General features: G+C 36.2%; 1 pseudogene; it reads left to right on the forward strand.

The window, feature by feature from the left end:
• The first annotated feature begins 13,038 nt into the window (after nt 1-13,038).
• On the forward strand, nt 13,039-14,308 carry LOC149179781 (phospholipase A1-Igamma3, chloroplastic pseudogene; annotated as a pseudogene).
• The last annotated feature ends 684 nt before the right edge of the window (nt 14,309-14,992 follow it).

The raw sequence follows: 14,992 nt of genomic DNA on the forward strand, positions 1-14,992 counted from the left end.
TGAGATCGATGGTGGAGGTTAGCTCTGAAACCCTAACCTATCTTTACCCTTACCTTCCACTATTGTTGTTAATTTTTTTTGCTACTCTTTGTGAGGAAACCGTGCTGCACTCTGCTCTCTGGTCACCTGTCAAGGCTTTCCCTTTCCTCCATTCGACATGGTGCACCATCTCCAAGATGAGACCTTCCTTGTCGTTAAGTCTTTGTAGTGGCATCGTTCTATAATTGTGGTTTTTTTCTCATCTCTCATCCTTATTTCCAATGCAGAGAGGTTTTGTTCTAAGTTATGCCTCCTCGTCCCACTAAGATATACCCATACAATACACCAAATTATTTTTGTTGACCTTACGGGTCCCCTCTAAGGTAGAAATTTCATCAAGGTTGCTGCAACAAGCAAGAGGGCTTTTATATTACTCTTTTAAAGTCTCTGAATTGGCAGTTTATTAAATTATTAGTGTATTTCCCAACTAATTCATATGGGTTCCTCGGTTTGTAGAGTAATTTCCTTCTCCATGGAGAGAATTTAGTAGATATTTTGCTTTACATCCCCTCACCAAGTGTTTTTTGCATCAACTGTGCCATTGGAACAAGGGTTCGCTTCAGGACCTGTTCAGGTAAAGAGGGTGGCATTTTACCTTATTTATGTTTTATTTGCTAAACCCTGAAGGGTTTCTCTCTGCCTACTATATAATTCGACAGTAACCCAGTTCTGTTTTGTTTCTCTTTGGGGTTCGATTCGGGCGCATTGCCATCCCCAAAATTACTTTCCCAATCTCACAGGTAAACCCTTTGCGCTATGATCAAAGCCTTAAGCACCATTTTCTTTTTACAATCTCTGACAGCCTTAATTAGAGTCATAATTTCATTTTTGGGGGTTTATCATAGTATTTTACACAAGTTTATGATTTCAAGGCTTCCTAATCTCATTTTCTTTTGATAATGTCATGCATAGGTACTCCAACATACTTTTAATTTACTTATTGTCTGACTTACTCCAGATCTCACACACTTTGTAATTCAAGGGTTATCTCCTTTCTTCTAAGGATCAGTTGGTAACCTTTGGTTAGTTTAGCTTTGGATCTCTCTCATTATTCTCTCTCTCTCTCTCTCACTCTTGGAAACATAGTTTCCTTGGAGCACTTTGGCATTGGAGCAAGAAAGGTAAAGAAGGAAAGAGGAAGCAAAGATCAATTAGGGAAGGCAATGATCAAGAAGATACAACAAGCTTCATTGTAGGTATCAACTTGCATGTGTATTTTCCTTTCTATATTTGGAATGCATGGGATTTCATGTGGTTCTTTTCTATCATGGCATGGGTTTTTCCAAGCGTGACAATGTTCTTTAGCCTAGCCTTTCCATTTCCTGATAGCTTTAAGGAGATGAGTTTCTCATACTCGGTTAATGTGGGATGGATGGATGGATTTGAAGCTAAGTGGGGTGGATCTCTGAACTAACAAACACATGGCCTGTGGAAAATCCTGCAGATTCACAAGCTCATGCAATGTACTAAAGAACATGACAAGAATTTACTTCTACTTTCAACCAACAGAAGCCAATAGATCGATGAAAACAATATAAAAAAGAAGAAGATAAACCAATGGCACATAACCCAAGATGTATCTAGGGAAAGCCACTGCTTAAAACTCCACTATCTATATTGCAAATATTAGAAATATGAGTGAAGATACAAAGTTTGTTCTCACTAGAAAAATTCTGCACAAGTATGCTTAACTCTCACAACTCAAAAGCTCGCTCAAGCTAAATCCTTAGCCTATTCAGCAGCTCTCCAAGCGTCTAATCTCTTGCGTAATTCCTAGGATGAATAACCTGTATTTAAATGGAATTCATGCTTCCAAAACTGTGCAATCCAAACATAGGATAAATCTCTGATGCATGCATGATATTTACACTCCAGTAAATAATACCACTGATAGTACATTGTCCTTGCACTCTAGTGTCAACTGGGTCTTTCTCTGAACTAACATGCACAAGTTTCTCATGAGGGAATCTTCAGTTAACTAGAGTAACACTAGTGGATGCATTAGTGCACCAACTGACTATTAGTCCTCTATTAGTTCCAAAAAGAATTCATAACTAATTTACCAAAACTTAACTCAGTAAAATGAGTGATCTAATTTCCAACTCAATTTAAACTCATACTAGACCCATAAAACTTATGGAGAACACATACATGACTACAAAAAGACTTCCAACTCAAAATTCCTAAGCTCATTAAGTTAATTAAACTTAATTAACTATTTAAAAGTTTCTATGAGAATAGAATTCGGTTTTAATTCAAGGACAAATTAAATTGGAATTTCTTATTGCCATTTCTCAACACTCCATCTCAACAAGAAAGGGATTATCAGCTACCCCGATCCTGTCTCTGTGAAACTCGAATTTACATCTTGACAATGCCTTTGTCAAAATGTCAACATCTTACTCCTCTGTGGCAATGTACTCTAACAACATAATCCACCTCCATACAAAATCTATGAGATGATGATATCAGATATCAATAGCTCGAACCGATCATGAAAAAATGGATTTTCAGAGAGTTTGATACAACTTTGATTATCGCAGTAAATCATAGTTGGATCCATCTGCTAACAAAACAAACCAACCGTGATCTTCCTCATCCATATGACCTCACATGCTGCCTGAGTCACAACCATGTACTCTATCTCTACCAAACTGAGTGCAACTGATCTCTGTTTCATGTTGTACCACGAAATTGCCACTGACCTAGTACTGAAGATCCCTCTTGATGTGATTTTTTAGTAGGATGGACTCCCTGCCCAATTTGCATCGGTGAAGCCTTTCATTTTCACTCTCTCTAGCTGTCTATACCATAATCCATACTCAGAAGTGCCCCTGAGGTATCTCAACACATGCTTTTCTACCTTCTAATATAGCTTGGTAGGATTAACCATCGCTAGACTAAGTTGGTTAACTGCATAGCACATATCTAGTCGTGTGTTCACGAAGTACATGAGTGAACCCACAAGTTGCCTATAAATAGTAGCTTCCACTACTTCCCTTGAAGTAGAATCCTCCTTCCTCTAGTTACATATTAGAGGAGTTTCCATGGGTTTGTTGCTCTCCATACAGAATATCATGAGTATCTTGTTGGCATACTTTCCCTAAGACACAAACAACTCCCCATCTCCTTGCCATACCTGCATGCCAAGAAAGTAATGCATGAGCCCCATGTCCTTCATCTCAAACTCTCTTGCAAGGTACTCCTTGCAAGGCTTTATCAAATGATTATCACCTATCAGTATGAGATCATCAACATAAAATACAATGATCAACAATTCACCTTCCACCACTATGTGGTATAGGTTCGCATCCGCTTCACTCTTCATGAATACCAACCTAGTGAAGTAGCTATCTATCCTGGTGTACCAAGAACAGGGTGTTTTCTTCAGCCCATACAATGCTCTCTTGATCCGACACACATGTGCCTCACAGTCAAAGGTTTCAAAACCTTCAGGTTGCTCTATGTACACCTCTTCCTCAATCATTCCATTGAGGAAGGTTGTCTTCACATCCATATGATGTATCTTCCAACCCATCTATGCTGACAGTGCCAATATAGATATTATTGCCGAGTACCTTGCAACAAGATCAAAGGTCTCATCATAGTCAATCCCCTCTACCTATGAAAAGCCATGGGCCACAAATCTAGCTTTATGCTTCGCCACACTACCATCTGCAGCTTACTTTACCTTGTAAAGCCAACGGGAGCTCACCACTGATTTGTTCTTTGGTCTCGGGACCACATCCCAAACACTGTTATGAACTATGGAGTCATACTCCTCCACCATGGCATGAACCCAAACCGGATGCTGCACTTCTTCCTTAAAGGAAGATGGCTATGTCACAACACCTTCACCCATAAGATTGATCTAGATTTAAACAGGAACACAACAAATTATAGATATAATGATAAATATAGAGATGCAGTGGAAATAATACTTCATTTCATTAATGTAAAATACTAAGATATGCTTATAAATAGAAATGGAAATAAACCAGCTATGGCGATGGTAGCTTATCTCTAAGAAGAGATGTGGCGGCTACATGCCTCTGAACTATGTTACAATGAGGTTCGAAGGCCTATTTATTGTTGAGAAACAATGGAAAACCCTAAACATCCAAAAACCTAACCCTAGAAGATGAAATGCAAAATTGTGGGCCCCATTTGGGTAAATTGGTACATCAACTTCCCGGGGTCGTAACTTTGGCACTCAATCTCTGTTTGACACGTACAGTAGCTCGTTAGAAAGTTCTATCCACGCACTACAACTTTGGGAAGAGCAACATTCGTCCACGGACCCATGTTGCTCCCAAATTTCCCAAAAAACGTCGTTTAGGGCCTCAAAATGCCTTCAGAAGTTCAGGACTTGGAAAACTGCTAAAAATAGTAAATTGTGCTACAATTTAGGAAACTCAAAAACTGAAAGAGACAGTTGTGGGGGTCCAAGTGCGATAGGTGGGTGAGGTTACGTCACTAAATAACTCTTTGTCACGAATCATGTGGAGTGAAGCTCCACTTTCTAAGTACCATACACTTCCCATCATTGATGACACCATGCATGCAATGATGGAAAAGTCCAATTCGAATTGAGAAGCCAAAGCATCACCTGCCGCTCCTCCTGAGAACTTCTTTCTTGGACTTCTTGAGTGGAAAATTTGTAGCAAAATGGCCCACCTCATGAAGATGAAAGCACTTAACTTTCTTCATGTCTTTCTTCTTACCTCCATGATAAGAATCCAATTTGGAATGGGAAGTTTTTCCTTTGCCCTTCTTCACCTTAATTTCTAAGGAAAATTTCTCTTCATCACTAGTCTTTGATGAAGAGCAATCCTTGGTGTTCCTCCTAATATCCAAATCCGGTAGCTACTCCCGACCATTGACAGAGTCCTGATAACTATGCCAACTCTTTGGGAGTCCTAGAAGAGCAAGACTCACCATATCATCCTCGACAACTATGATTTCAACACTTCCAAGTTCACCACGACACTGAGTGAACTTGGTCAAGTATTTTGGAATCTCCTTGCCTTTCTCCATTTTGATTTTTCAAATTTTTTCCTTCAGTGCCAATTTCCTTTGGTCACTATTGTTATGATACAAGTCCATCAATGTTTTTCACATAGCATATGGAGTTTCCTTTCCATGGAGACTTGAGTCAATGTGATGTCGAACTCCTTCAAGGATTACCCACCTCGCCTTCGCCACACACTTCTTCCATTCGGCTAAATTCTGTGCATCTGATGCTGCTAGCTTAAGAATTTCTTGATCAATGAATTCCTTGAAGCCATTATCCCATAGCAGAGCCTCCATTTTGTCCCTCTAGGCTATAAAATTCGATTTGCCTTCCAAGGCATACTTGAGCCACAAACAGTAGAACACCATCTGTCGATCCTGAAGTATGTATTGAAAATTTGAATTTCACTTGTAACCCAAAACTAAAAAATCGAAATCTCCTTTATTATAATGTTATCACCTCTGATACCATGTATAAAATATTGTTGATTCACAATCTCATGCAATGTACTAAAACATAGGTCAATAATCTACTTCTACTTTCAACTAGCGAAAGCCATTAGATCGATAAAAACAAAGCCATTAGATCGATAAAAACAATGTGAACAAGAAGAAGATAAATCAATGGCACATAACATAAGATGTATGTAGGGAAAGTCACTACTCAAAACCTTGCTAACTGTATTACATATACCAGAAATATGAGTGAAGATAAAAAGCTTGTTCTCACTAGAACAATTCTGCACAAGTATTCTCAACTGCCACAGCTCACAAGTTAGCTCGAGCTAAATCCTTAGCCTATTCAACAACTCTCCAAGACTCTAGTCTCTTGTATAATTCCTAGGACAAATAGACCATATTTAAAGGGAATTCATGCTTCCAAAACTGTGTAATCCAAACATAAGGTTAATATTTGGTGCATGCATGATATTTACACTCTAGTAAATAATACCACTGATAGTACACGATCCCTACACTCTAGTCTCAACTAGTTCTTTCTCTGAACTAACATGCATGAGTTTCTCATGAGGGAATCTTCAGTTAAATTGAGTAGCACTAGTGGATGCATTAGTGCACCAACTAACTCTTAGTCCTCTTTTAGTTCCAAAAACAACTTAGAACTAATTTAACTTAACTTAACTCAGTAAATTGAGTGATCTAATTTCCAAATCAATTTAAACTCATATTGGACCCCTAAAACTTAGGGAGAACATATACTTGACTATAGAAAGACTTCCATCTAGAAATTACTAAGATAATTAAGTTAATTAAACTTAACTAAGTATTTAAAAGTTTCCAGGAGAATATAATTCAATTTTAATTCTTAGTTTAATTCAAGGACAAATTAAATTGGAATTTCTTGTTGCCATTTCTCAACATGGCCTAGTGATCCCTGAACTAGACTATGGATCACAATAAATCCATTGTCATAGTAACCCCTGAGCTGGACTGTGGGTTGCGGTAAAGCCATATTGTGTGCCTCGGTGGGCCTAGGAATCCTTGTCTGTGAATGGCAAGATATACGATAAAGCCAAAAGGTGGATTTCTCTTCGTTGGGCCCAGTAGTCCTGGGATGGGAAGCACAGTAAAGCATGGAGAGTGTGTCTCAGCGTAGGGCCTAATTATCCCTAGATCGGACTGTGGATTATGGTAAAGCCTGAGAGATTAGGAGGCACTCAAATTCCTCATGGTGCAGGTGGAGAACTCTTATGGCATCCATGCTTGTTGGTGTTTTCTTTTGGTGTGTTCTATGAGTCCCACATTCATGCTTGGAATAGGGAATAGGGGTGATTGGTTGAAGAGAGACTTTGCTCAACCAATATATGGTTGGGTGGAACATGGTAGTCCCATCTCCAATTGGTTTATTGCATTCATTAATGAGAACTTCATTCCCTTGATGTTCATGTGTAAATGTACTGATGTATGTGTGGATTCTATAGCTGATATGTTCATGATATTTCTATCCCTATTATGTTGGTTATGTGTATGTTTTAGGACAACAACTATGTATGGCTCTCATCATGTTTTTACCTGTAAACGAATGGATAATGTATCTATGGCCTAATAGATGATAACACAACAAATGACATGAGGGAACAATGATTCATAACTATTATCATATAAGTATGAGATCCCTATTCTTAATTATGTTGTTTACACCTATAGGTTACATGTTGATGATATGTTTGACGAAATGCCTATCATGGCTAGTAGCGGTTTGGTTAAGGTCTTGTTCAAAATATTTCTTTGGCATCATCGATTTCTTGTTCTTTTACTGATCTTAAGTTGTCACTCCATTATGGGTAGTGACCTAGGTTCTCAGCCTGAAAAAGTGGCTTAAATCTTGGAGTCATTGGCACAGAATTGGCAAATTGGGTCCCTAGACGCTAGTACATAAGCCTGTGAGAGTGACTTTGGATTTTTGGACATTGTCATACCTATAGCATGAGAGCGATTGAGGCCTAAGATAGTCAAAAATTCAGTAGGACCCAAGGGCAAGATGTCTAAAGTGTTGGATTGGTTTCTGTGGGTCCTGAAGTTGATGTTGCATTTTTGTTTACGATGTTTCCATCGATTCCACTTCCCTAAGTTCACATAGGAGGTTGAATCCAATCATAGTAGCCTCTCGTCGCATGTTTACCCCGATTGGTTAGTTACTTGGGTAGAAGTGGGAGAAGGGTGTTACATGAAAAACTCTTCAGTTACTCCAATATTCTAATGCGCCACAATATAATGAGCAACTTCAAGTGATTTAACTTTCCATGGATTTGGAGATTTACCTTTCTCTTCATTTATTTCTTGCTTCATTTTGTCCCAAAAGAGCTTGCTTGTGGAATCATGATGTCCATTTATATTGTAGCATAAACAATGAAGATCATGTCTTCCTCCTTGGTAATTCCCCCCACAATACGTCCATTCTTATTCTTTCCATGTCCTCTTTTGCCACCTCTTCCTCTAGAATATTCTTGTGTCTGATTCTTGTATTTCTATGTGAGGCACACAAATTCTTCAGAATAAGGAGCAGTTGCCTTCCTCTTCCAAAAATATTTCTTTCTTTCTACAAATTTCTCCACAAGAGAGTCAAAGGTGATCTCTTTAATTCTTCCACTAGCTTGTAATCATTCAAGATATTGAGAATACGTGGGATATAGTGCCTTGATGAAAGTTGTAAGAAAAATATCCATTTTAACACTGATAGGCTTCTACATCATGCATAATAGCTATGATTTTAGAGGCTTTTGCAAGGGGGTCATCACATTTCAATTCAAGATCAAAGAGTTTGATCATCAGTTGGACTAGTTCAAGCTCTTAGTGTGAATCATATAAGCCTTTCAGCCTCTTTAAAGAATTAAAGGAATTTGTAAATGGTGTAGTGGGATGACTCGCCTCTTCATTTATTGATGTAACAATCAAGGTGTAGGCCTTTTTGTCATTGTTCTTCCATGGGTGAGATCTTTACCTGAAGTGGGATTTTCGGGAGGATTGCCACCTTATCCTTCACAAACACCTTCACATAGTTCATTGAAAATGAAGGTATTCTTTATATTTCTTGACCATTAAGGGTAGTTATCTTTGCCAGTGAGAACTACTCCAATTATGGAGATGAATGAATGCATTAATAAATAATGTTTAAGAAAATAAATACTGCAATAATAATATCTATAAACGTACACCAATATTTCAATCAACAACCATTGTCCAATAACTCTTTAAGGAAAGAAATATAAATGGCTTCTCTCCTCATGTGTGCAATATTAAGTACAATTACACAACCATGTAGCCATAACCAGTTGTCATAAATCATTCAACATACAAATAATGTGTTATTCACTACTTAACAAATATAGAAAATTTGAATGGGCCCTTAACACAAAGTATAATATGGCATAAAAATAATGCACATGGAATAAACCAAGTCATTAGAGTAAGAACACAATCTATAATGCATTACATTCAATGAAGATGCACAAAAAAACTCACTGCTCAAATCACAATCTATTCAGAACATATGACTGTCATATACCAACACAAACGAGGCAACACATATAATATATAAGCAATAACTCTTTTCAACACAAACACACAAAGCAACATGAACTAGTGCACAAAGCCCAAACCAACACGCCTGCACTCAAATTATTAAACACTGCATTCCACATTATCATACCAAGAACGAATCAAGACTGTGAGATGGTGTAGCAAAGCACTATGGGATTGAAAAAATTATGAGATTAGCTGAGTGTGGGATGAGAAAAAGCCAGGAATGGTAGTGCCTAGACACAATATTCTACACTAACTCAACGTATCGATGTCAAATGGTGAAAAAATTTCGTTAATGGTGATCTAATGTGGAAATGAATGTCTTGGGAGATAGGTAATATAGATAAAATTTATGATCGTTGCCAGCAGACTGGTACATAAGAAAGAGGCAGTGTTTTGGTAGAGGGACTAATTTTTGTAGCCATAGGAGTTACAAAGAGAGAAAATGAATTCCAAATAGATATTTATGCTCTGATACCATGCCGACTAGGTTTTGGTTTATATATGTATATATATATATATATATATATATATATATATATATATGGGAGGGAGAGACCCTTGGGATTCACATTCCAATGTCTCTTCATCTTCTTATTTTCATATTTATAATATTTTCCCAATCCTAGAGGATTAGGTGTCAATAAATATATAGAAATAATGTGGATCTAATGTGCCCATGGGACAATTAACCAATTCAATAAGAACCAAAAATATTTAAATAGAAACACATGCACATTACTAGAGCCCATACATATTCTTGAAAATTAATAATGTGCATGCAATACTATTGCAATGAATTTGGAAACAAACTTGATGAAAACACCCAAAATTAGATAAATAATAACTATGAATAATTGTGTAATGTTGGGAGTATGAAATGTGTATCATGTAGACTATTTTAATGAGACGTGGAATTTTTACTACATATTTATATAAATTTATGCTTATGAATTTGTTGCAAGCATAATTGATTTGACATGGTGTAGGTTGGAGTGTTAATGACAATATGTACTATGAGAGCTCATACACAATGATTGGTTTTCATAAGGACTTATAATTATGGTAAAGAAATAAAATAATACATCCATCAAACTTATACCAACTAACCTAAATATGCATGTGTACTAGAGGCTAAAGAGCTACAAAAATAATCAAAGCTACAAAGTTGTATGAATGCAAAGCTCATGTGGAGTGCCACATATTATTGTTTCAACTTCCAATATGTACTATAATAACACATATGATGTGTTATCATACCATCTCATGATGAGCATAATGAATTTTTTGAGAATAGAGACCTATGCCATGGTGAGAGGCATCATCAAAACACTAGAATTGGGCAACTATCATCTATGAGTGATGAGTGATTTCATAGACCATTTAGACACTAGGATTAATACTACATTATTTCTAAGGACATCATTACAACACCATGATAAGGATAACAAAATACTATAAATGATGAAAATAAGAAAAAATAATAAAGAAGATAATTAGATTATGAATAATAAGATATTTAATGAAAAATAATTAATATTATTATTTTGTGAACTTAATATGTTTTAATAATATTATGGTTGCATAATTATTTTACATTTTGAAAACATACATAGTCTAGATTAATATAATACATTTTTCATTTATATAAATTATCTAAATAAATATATATGTTTGTGGACACGTACCACTAATTATATATATATATATATATATAAACTTCTTATATTAAAAAAATACTATAAATAATTTATTTAAATATTCATATATGAAAAAATATATTTCTACATAATTTTTTTATTAATTACCCTATTTTAATTAATATATATTAACACAAAAACCTATTTATTAATTTTCAATTACTTTATTAATATTAATACAATATATTCTCCACCACTTTCCTACACCATTATATTTTTATAATTAAAAAAATATATATTTCAATATAGGAAAATGATTAGCTTTTTAAACATGAAAGGCATATTTTTTTAAATATTTTTTTGGTGATTTTATCAAAAAGATAAGAACATTATTTCATAACATCTTTATAGCTTAAAAAAAATATTAATATTATAATAATTTTTTTTAACTATTTAGAAATAATGAAATATATATTCGTTTAAATATAATCTTTTCATAACTTTATAAAAAATATAAAATACTACATAATATTTATAATTTTTTTTCACATGTTTTTATTAGAAAGATAATAGAAGTGATTACATTTTCTCAAAAACTTAGCCTTACCCTTACCAAATTTATTGGCCAATAGGTAGATCCTAAAACAAATAACTAATTTTCCAAACGAGTCTAAGAAAGAAAAACTTGAAAGGCCAACTATACTAGAAGATGCTCAAAAGTAAAATACACAGGACAAGCGTTAAGCATAAGAGGAGTTGGCTGGAGTAGGATGATCAGGACTAGAGCCAAGAGATGGAGGAGGTATAGAGTCATAGTGAATATGCATTTCCATATGGGCCATCCATCCATCAAAGTGATCCAAGTTCTCTTGTATGTGTCGTTGTTGTCTCTGAATGTTGGCCAAGTGGTCTTGTATTTTCCGCTAATTATGTCGTAGATCATTCATGAAACTAATGAACACATTTTGATCATCATGTTTATCTCTACTGAGTTGTTCCAAAAGGAAATTTATATGACAGAGCTTTCTATTAAGAGTATCCGGAGAAGGGGCCTAAACTTCACTACTTGGTAGCTAGGGTGGGTGGTGGTCAAGCACTTCATTGTGGCTTGAGTCTCCCATCCTATGATTTTCATGTTGGCCATGCTCCCCCACAACTCTTCTCACTCGCCCACGATTACATGGTAGATCTACATGGCCTACAACCAAAATAACCCAATGCATAGCTCTTTTTCTAGCGACCCACTAAGTAGTAGTTGAAGACTGCCCTAGACCCTTACATTCCACTGTTCACATGATGAGAATGTCAGATCTCACCAAGCGAGAAATGGGGGGGACAATTTGGCAGAAAATCCAGTATGCTCCAGTGCTCATGGTGTAGTTCCACCTCACAATCTCATTGAGATAAAGTTGAGTTCTAGCATATTAGGCCAAGGTCCCAAATGTGCAACCAATAAACCAAAGTTTATATTTTTCACCCCCAGCACCAGAGCTAACTACTTATGCCCTTACTTCTAGTCTCCCAGCAAAACATTCCTTCTAGATCTTGGCCTCCTGTACTAAGAAAACATGCCTACTTTCAATGACCTTGCATCCCATATCACCTTCAAAACCAAAAATCTCATGTGTAATACTCCCTAAGTGCTCAACCAACGCAATAAGCACAATCATGATGTGTTCCCATGAATATATCAAGTCACCATAAAATAGATTCTAATGCTAAATATATCAAGTCACCACAAAAGAGATTTTAACACTACATGACACTGCATGGTACTAGGATGCCATGCCACCCTTTCTAGTTGACAAGACGATTAGTGAAATCGTTGACACCTGCACCATTCCCAAGGATTTTCGAATCCATGACCCATTAAAGAGTCTAAAAAATATTTTAAATATTATAATAAATATAATATTTTTCCTGTTTCAAAGATTATTTAGCTTTTTAAAATATATATATATATATATATATTCTTTAAAATACATAATTTTTTTAATTAAAAATATTAAAAATAATTTACTTAAAATAACTTTAGAATCTAAAAATAATTTTATATTATTAAATAAGTAAGAAATCAATACAAAATAATACTTCCTCACTTCGGATATATAATGAAATAATTTCATTATCTTTACTTTCTCAGGGTGGAGGATGGCATCAACCGGTCCATGCCGTATTGATGTACTATTCGGATATCCAAATGAATGTTGAAAAAATACTATTCGGTCCTATGTGAATGTTGAAAAAATCGCAGATCCAAATGTTCGAATAGAAAAGGGGTTTCTGTCTTGTTATACTTGCGTGGATGAGGGTTCTAAAAAATGCAGTAGAAGCGCCAGGGATATTTGTGGCAGGGCGACCGCAAGTTGCTTATTTGTGGCGAGATATCCAGGGTGTCAACTCTTGGAAAGGATTGCTTGATCCCATGAATCCAATTCTGAAAACTGAAATTCTCAGATACGGAGAATTTGCTCAGCTTTGCTACGACGCGTTTGATGACAGAGACTATTCTGAATATTATGGAACTTGTAAGCACAGTAAACACTCTTTTTTCCAGAAAATGGGTTTCCCTCATTCCGGTTATCAAGTAACCAAATATATATACGCAAATGTTGGTGCCTTACGATCCTCTTTTGGCGAAAAGTCCATGGACGAAGGTGTTTGGATAGGATTTATTGCGGTTTGCACGGATCCAAATGAGATAGAGAGACTGGGCAGACGAGACGTAGTGATTGCGTGGCGAGGAACGCGAACAGCGCAGGAATGGATGCAAAATTTCAAAGACATATTAGTTCCGCTTCCCCCTACAGTAGCTCATGTGAATGTTGAAAAAATTGCAGATCCAACTGTCCGAATAGAAAAGGGATTTCTGTCTTGTTATACTTCCGCGGATGAGGGTTCTAAAAAATGCAGTAGAAGCGCCAGGGATATTGTGGCGGGCGAGATCACACGGCTGCTACAACAATACAAGGACGAGAGGCTGAGCGTAACATTGACAGGACACAGCTTAGGAGCTGCGCTTGCAACGTTAAGTGCATATGACGTTAAAGAAATAGTTAAGATGCAGGGCATACGTGCTCCTGTCACCGTGTTTGCCTTCGCCTCTCCCCGTGTAGGAAACTTCACATTCGCCCAACGTATGGAGGAGATTGGCGTGAATGTCCTGAGATTGGTCAACAAGCACGATGTCGTCCCAAATGTGCCTGGGATGGGTGAGCAAAGTAGTCAGTTGGCTTCCCTGGACATATTTTCATGTGGGCATCCAGCTTTCGCTGCAGAATGAAAACTCTCCCTTCCTGAAGGCCACTCATAATCTATCCGACTTCCATAGTTTAGAGCTCTATCTCCATTTACTGGATGGCTATGTTGGGGAGAACAAACCCTTCAAATCTTCAGGTAGAGATGCAGCTCTTGTCAACAAGAGGTGTGATTTATTGATTGATAGCCTTCATATACCGGCCCACTGGTGGTGTGAAGAAAATAAAGGTCTAGTAAAAATTGCAAATGGCAAATGGGAATGGGCTGCTAGGTCTCCTCGATCTCCCGACGGAGACTATGATCCGCACCAGATCTGATTTAAAATTCAGTTGGACGACAAGCTCTTTGAAATGGCTATCAGAATTCACACTACCATTTGATTGCACCGAAATGCACATGCCTTTACCACATTTATTCAATGAGACATCACTCAATAGATTAGAGCAACATACTTTCCCTCGAAAAGTATGAGGGGGAGAATCACAGAGCTAAAGGCTGATGCCAATTCCAGAGTGGCAGGATTAGTCAATATTGACTCATCTGGAAATGAATCAATTTGATATCACGTGCTTCCTGTTTATGTAATATTGCAATGTTGGTCGTTGATATGTTTTTTTCAAATTTGTTTAGGAAATAAATTAAAGCATTAAAATATCTATTTTAATTTTCAATTTTATTTAACAATAATGATAAAACAGATTTATATATATAATTGATAATTTAAGAAGAACAAAAAATATTTCCATGTTTTATTTCTTCATCGAAAAAGTACATGATATTTCCCCGTAAGTGACAACATATTTCCTTTTTGTTTCTTTTTGTCAAGCATTTTGAAAGTATTTTATTTGAAGTAGAGTTGTAAAACCGTGCTCACATCAATCAACGAAATGTGAACTTGTAAAGTTTTTTCATTTTTTTTTGTTCCAAACACAAATGCACATTATATTTTTTTTAGATAGGGGAAAATTTTTGGAATTTTAATTGAGTTTCACAACAACTAT

This window comes from Pinus tabuliformis, chromosome 3_2, assembly GCF_031772625.1.
Source record: "Pinus tabuliformis cultivar Carrire ecotype Pingquan chromosome 3_2, CPIR1, whole genome shotgun sequence".
Lineage (NCBI taxonomy): Eukaryota > Viridiplantae > Streptophyta > Pinopsida > Pinales > Pinaceae > Pinus > Pinus tabuliformis.